The 7,055-nt window shown below is 36.4% G+C and overlaps 1 non-coding gene across 1 annotated transcript; it reads right to left on the reverse strand.

Moving 5' to 3' along the window:
• Positions 1-704: 704 nt before the first annotated feature.
• Positions 705-795, reverse strand: trnar-ucu (transfer RNA arginine (anticodon UCU)). Its single transcript is given in 2 exon segments — positions 705-740; positions 759-795. It is a non-coding gene; the product is annotated as a tRNA-Arg (tRNA).
• Between the last annotated feature and the right edge of the window lie 6,260 nt (positions 796-7,055).

Raw genomic sequence — 7,055 nt, forward strand, 5'->3', positions numbered from 1 at the left:
CACAAGAACTCGGAAATTACGACATTTCTTAGGTTGCTGGTTGGTCAGCAGCGTTCCGATTCTGGAGTTCTCATTCGCTAAGCCTCCTTACGTCACAAAGAGGGTGGTTGCGTCACAATCGGAACCGTGCTCCGCTCTGATTGGCCACCGCCGGCGTTTAGAATGACGCCATTGGCCTATTCCGCATGGGATCTCAGCGTCCGTGTTTCTATTGGCTGTTACGACATCAAAGGTGACCGATTAGTTCCATCACTCTCCCATTGGCTGGGGCGTTGTCAATCATTCTACCTGTGATGTCATCGCCTCCACACCCGCCCCTCTCCTCCAGGAGACTCGAGTAAGCGGATTGGCTAACGGTGAAGCCAGTGGACTCTTTTCATTGGTCGGTTCAGTTCGGACTACAGACTTTGTGACTAAAGTTTTTCTGAAGTTTCCAACGTGGAGCTGAAAATTAAAACCACCAAGCGAAATCTGTAAGGGATTTATAACCTCTCTGAAGTATCGATACCCGCTGACCTACAAAGCTGTCTCTGCAGTCAGAGACATTAAACCGCTTTTATTTTCTTTAAAACCGCCCACAAAAACTTTTTAAAAGTAGTATAATTAATATACGGTTAATAGTTTGAAAATGACCAGACTGAATCTTCCTTATTTATTTATTGACAAAATTATAAATACATATACAGTTCGTCTAAAACAAAAGTCGACTCTGGTGGGACTCGAACCCACAACCTTTGAATCACCTCTCCGTGTTTAACTAGAAGTCCAATGCGCTATCCATTGCGCCACAGAGCCGCATTAATCAAATACTGTATATCTATATATATATATGTGCATATAGACACACAGCTATATGTATATATATATATGCATATATATATATATATATATATATATATATATATATATATGGATATATAGATGTTGATATTAAGCAGACGTTCAATGAACGCTGCGCGGATCATCAGTTTAATCTCTTGACTGAGTTTCAATCACATGTCTCTTCTGAGGCGTTTTTAATTGACACGCCCCCTTTAACTACGTAGCCGGGGTGGGCGTGTTCAGATAAGCTGACTGACAGGAAGCGTTTGCAGAAGTTATTAAGCGTAGCTCTCACAGAATCTTATTATTATTATTATTATTATTATTTATTTCTTAGCAGACGCCCTTATCCAGGGCGACTTCCAATTGTTACAAGGTATCACATTATTTTTACATACAATTACCCATTTATACAGTTGGGTTTTTACTGGAGCAATCTAGGTAAAGTACCTTGCTCAAGGGTACAGCAGCAGTGTCCCCCACCTGGGATTGAACCCACGACCCTCCGGTCAAGAGTCCAGAGCCCTAACCACTACTCCACACTGCTGCTATTGTCGTTTGAAAAGCCAGAACCGAACCTTGTAGTTGGATCCCAATGCCGATATCACGTGTATTATTATTATTATTATTATTATTATTATTATTATTATTATTATTATTATTATTATTATTATTATTGTTGTTGTTGTTGTTGTTGTTGTTGTTAAATTCTTAGCAGACGCCTTTATCCAGGATTTACAGCTCTTATCAGCAGTGTGGAGTAGTGGTCAGGGCTCTGGACTCTTGACCGGAGGGTTGTGGGTTCAATCCCAGGTGGGGGACGCTGCTGCTGTACCCTTGAGCAAGGTACTTTACCGAGATTGCTCCAGTATAAAAACCCAACTGTATAAATGTGTAATTATATGTTAAAAAATAATGTGATATCTTGTAACAATTGTAAGTCAACCTGGATAAGGACGTCTACTAAGAAATATATGATCACGAGTATCACTTTACAGAGTATCGAGTTACAGATCAGAGCAGTTATAAAATCCATAGCAGATAAGAGCAAACTAAAGTTCAACTTATATTAAAAAGATTTGCTTAGACGGGTAAAGTCCAGTAAGGAAAACAATAACACACACATCCGAAAAATAAAACCGTGAATGCAGATACCTATACGAGTAATGCAGATACCTAATCAGTAGCGAGGAAGTGCATTAATTAATTAATTAATTAATATATTTTCAACTTTAAAAAGCGTATAAAGACATTATAATTCACACGCAGCACGTTGCTGAGTATTGGATAAAACCGCTCGAAGCGCTGCGCCCGCCTGACAGTTTTCCACAACTTAATATCTCGATTTCAGGAGTAAATTTAGATTAGCACGTGTTTTATATTCTTTTTAATTTAATAGAGAATCTCATCACAGCAGTCCCGCGTTTTTTTTTTATTTTTTTATTTATTTTAACGCTCTCTACCAATTGAATACGATCCTAAAGTAACTGTGGTTTCGGAAAACAAAGAGATCGAGACAAATCTTGCCTGATTTAATCGTGTCAAAGTTCGTTAGTGGTAGATGCTGTAATTATTTGATCTTATTTAATACTGATTTTAACTATAAAATAAACACATATATCTTAATATATAAAGAAGATAGTGTGTCTGTGTCTCTGTTTCTTTCTGCATTCGGACCCTGCAGGATCCAGCACAGCTAAACTCTGCACAGACTCCTCTCTCATCCAGGGAGAAGGTCGAGGGGTTTGGAGCCCAAATTTTGACCCCCGGGGTACTCTATTTAGTAACACCCCCATTGCTGGATTCAATACAGTAGCCGTGCATCTCAAATTAAAGAAACGCACACAACCAAAATAGAAAAGGGGTCCGAGCGCATTGTGCGACAACCAAAATCGATAACTTATAGGAAACCATAAGGCTGCCGTTCATCGTTTTGTCATGCATGAAATATTGAAATATTGAATTTCTCAGGGCAACGCCGGACGCTTCAACTAGTACAGAAATACACACATACTGTGCATACAGAAATTATTTTTTTTATATATATATATATATAACAATAATAATAATAATAGCAGTGTGGAGTAGTGGTTAGGGCGCTGGACTCTTGACCGGAGGGTCGTGGGTTCAATCCCAGGTGGGGGACACTGCTGCTGTACCCTTGAGCAAGGTACTTTACCTAGATTGCTCTAGTAAAAACACAACTGTATAAATGGGTTCTTGTATGCAGAAATAATGTGATTTCTTGTAACAATTGTAAGTCGCCCTGGATAAGGGTGTCAGCTTAGAAATAAATAATAATATACATTCAGAAATAAATGTCGATTTTTTTTGTTTGTTTTTTCTTATTTTTAATTTGGGCATAAAATATTTAGGCACATATATATGTGTGTGTGCGTGCGTGCGTGCGTGCGTGCCTGCGTGCGTGTTACTGAACACTGTAAACAAGTATCTCCACTGTAAACTGTACCTTCACTGCGCTACCTACATTTTTGAAAAAATTGTTTCCAGCTCTTAAATGGTTACAGAGTTCAAGTTACTTATAAACTGTTAGAGCGAAAGAGCTGTAAACCAAACTCGGATCCCTCGCGGAGTTCTTCCTCTTTCTCCAGCCTTGGAATACCACCAAAAAAAACGGTTGTTTTTCACACTCCAAGGGACGTTTATCAAGCTGGTTTCACACAAACACAAAATAGTTTAAAACAATTACAAAAATAAATAAAATAAATTAAATGACAGATTTTTTGCTGTCATTTTGCTGCTGCTATTTCATGTATTATGAACTTTCCACTGTATTTAATGTATTATAAATTTATATTTTATATTATTATTATTTATTTCTTAGCAGACGCCCTTATCCAGGGCGACTTACAATTGTTACAAGATATCACATTATACATTATTTCACATTATACAGATATCACATTATTTTTACATACAATTACCCATTTATACAGTTGGGTTTTTACTGAAGCAATCTAGGTAAAGTACCTTGGTCAAGGGTACACCAGCAGTGTCCCCCACTGGGGATTGAACCCACAACCCTCCGGCCAACCACTACTCTACACTGCTGCCCCATATATATCAATTATTTTGCATTTCTCTGTATTTAAAGTATTATGGATTTTCATGTTACTGTATCTGTAAAGCTGTGATCTACTATAAAAGGCGCTATATAAAATAAAGATTGATCTATTGAGTTCTCTCTCTCATTTAATTCACTTGCAATTCATTCAGACTGTATGTCTTTGAGCAATGTCTCTGAGGATAGGAGATAGATAATGGAAAATACATTTCAGCTTTGTAAATAAATATGTTATAAAATAGACAGCTTGTTAATATATATCCAAATACATTTCCAATGCAGTGAAAATATCTCGAATAATTAAGCACTGCTTTTTAATACATGATATATATATATATATATATATATATATATATATATATATATATATATATATATATATATATATATATATTATAAAATCTGGAACAAAAACCCATTGGAAAGGTGAAAAAAACGCTATCTAAAGTTATCAAAAGTGCCCCCAGCCATTTCAAATATCAAAAACACAAGCCACGTTTCAAGAAACCATTGGGGCAATCTGTTTCTTCTAACTTAGATTGTGCAATACAAGTTAGCAGAAACCATTGTTCCTCTTTCTCCAGCCTTGCAATCTACACATTTAAAAAAAAAAACGTGTTGTTTTTCACACTGTAAGTGAAGTTTATCATCTTGGTTTCACAGAAACACAAAAATAGGTTTTGTTTTTTGAAAAAAGAAAAAAAAGTCGATATACGTGCCTGAAACTTGATATATATATATATATATATATATATGAATACGTGCACTAGGACATCTAAAGTGTGTAAGTACATGGACAGAAGTAAAAGTATAATTAAACACCACATATCCACTAATAACTAATACCTACTCTAAAAATAGCAATGTTGTTTATGGAAATGCCTGTGAAAAATGTGATGAAATGAAATAAGTTGGAGAGACTGGAACAACTTTAAATAATTATTATGTATTTCTTAACAGACGCCCTTATCCACGGGTGACTTACAATTGTTACAAGAAATCACATTATTTTTACATCCAATTACCCATTTATACAGTTAGGTTTTTTACTGGAGCAATCTAGGTAAAGTACCATGCTCAAGGGTACAGCAGCAGTGTCCCCCAACCCCTCCAGCTGGGATTGAACCCACAACCCTCTGGTCAAGAGTCCAGACCTCTAACCACTACTCCATACTGCTGCCCTATTCTCTGTTTTAAAAGGTGCCTCCTGTTTTCTGTTCTGAACTGAATTCAGAACCACCTTTCATTAGAAATAAAATAAAAATGAATGAACCAATAGTACAACACTTCACCAGTCAAAGACATGACAAAAATGATGTAAAGTTTGTAGTCTGTAGCTAAAATTTGACAATGTGACATGTAGAAGAATTATCCTGGGTTTAAAAGGCATGTCGTATGCAGACAGGCTAAAAGAATTGAATCTATTCAGCCTTCAACAAAGAAGACTACGCAGTGATCTGATTCAAGCATTCAAAATCCTAAAAGGTATAGACAACGTCGACCCAGGGGACTTTTTCGACCTGAAAAAAAGGAACAAGGACCAGGGGTCACAAATAGAGATTAGATAAAGGGGCATTCAGAACAGAAAATAGGAGGCACTTTTTTACACAGAGAATTGTGAGGGTCTGGAACCAACTCCCCAGTAATGTTGTTGAAGCTGACACCCTGGGATCCTTCAAGAAGCTGCTTGATGAGATTCTGGGATCAATAAGCTACTAACAACCAAACGAGCAAGATGGGCTGAATGGCCTCCTGTCGTTTGTAAACTTTCTTATGTTCTTATGTTCTTAATAAAAGAAAGTAAATGGATAAATAGACTGAACACGATGCCAGCGGGAATCCACAGAAAAGAATGAACTAATTAACTTCAAGAAATATATTACATTTAAGTAAATAAACAAAATTCATTCAAAAGTTGTGCATGCTGATGCGCTGGGGAGGCCAAATCTAGACTGATCCTCAGAGCCAGCATTGCATGATATAATATAAACATAAGTTTATATAAAGTAGTGTTAACTAGAATTAATACAGATTCAAAGGTAGAAGTTTCTTCTAACTTAGATTGTGCAATACAAGTTAGCAGAAACCATTGTTCCTCTTTCTCCAGACCTGCAATCTACACATTTAAAAAACGTGTTGTTTTTCACACTGTAAGCAAAGCTTATCATCTTGGTTTCACAGAAACGCAAAAAGAGGGTTTGTTTTTTGAAAAAAAAAAAAAAAAAGTTTTGATATACATGCCGGAAACTTGATACGTTATATATATATATATATATATACAAGCTCAGGTGCAATGTAATTCCAGACCAGTCTAGTGACCTCAAACTGCAGTTACAATGTAATTCCAGTCCAGTCTAGTGACCTCAAACTGCAGTTACAATGTAATTCCAGTCCAGTCTAGTGATATTAAACTGCAGTTACAATGTAATTCCAGTCCAGTCTAGTGATATTAAACTGCAGTTACAATGTAATTCCAGTCCAGTCTAGTGATATTAAACTGCAGTTACAATGTAATTCCAGTCCAGTCCAGTCTAGTGATATTAAACTGCAGTTGCAATGTAATTCCAGTCCAGTCTAGTGATATTAAACTGCAGTTACAATGTAATTCCAGTCCAGTCTAGTGATATTAAACTGCAGTTACAATGTAATTCCAGTCCAGTCCAGTCTAGTGATATTAAACTGCAGTTACAATGTAATTCCAGTCCAGTCTAGTGATATTAAACTGCAGTTACAATGTAATTCCAGTCCAGTCCAGTCTGGTGATATTAAACTGCAGTTACAATGTAATTCCAGTCCAGTCTAGTGATATTAAACTGCAGTTACAATGTAATTCCAGTCCAGTCCAGTCTAGTGATATTAAACTGCAGTTACAATGTAATTCCAGTCCAGTCTAGTGATATTAAACTGCAGTTACAATGTAATTCCAGTCCAGTCTAGTGATATTAAACTGCAGTTACAATGTAATTCCAGTCCAGTCTAGTGATATTAAACTGCAGTTACAATGTAATTCCAGTCCAGTCCAGTCTAGTGATATTAAACTGCAGTTACAATGTAATTCCAGTCTAGTCTAGTGATATTAAACTGCAGTTACAATGTAATTCCAGTCCAGTCTAGTCTAGTGATATTAAACTGCAGTTGCAATGTAATT

Source organism: Acipenser ruthenus, unplaced genomic scaffold, assembly GCF_902713425.1.
Source record: "Acipenser ruthenus unplaced genomic scaffold, fAciRut3.2 maternal haplotype, whole genome shotgun sequence".
NCBI lineage: Eukaryota > Metazoa > Chordata > Actinopteri > Acipenseriformes > Acipenseridae > Acipenser > Acipenser ruthenus.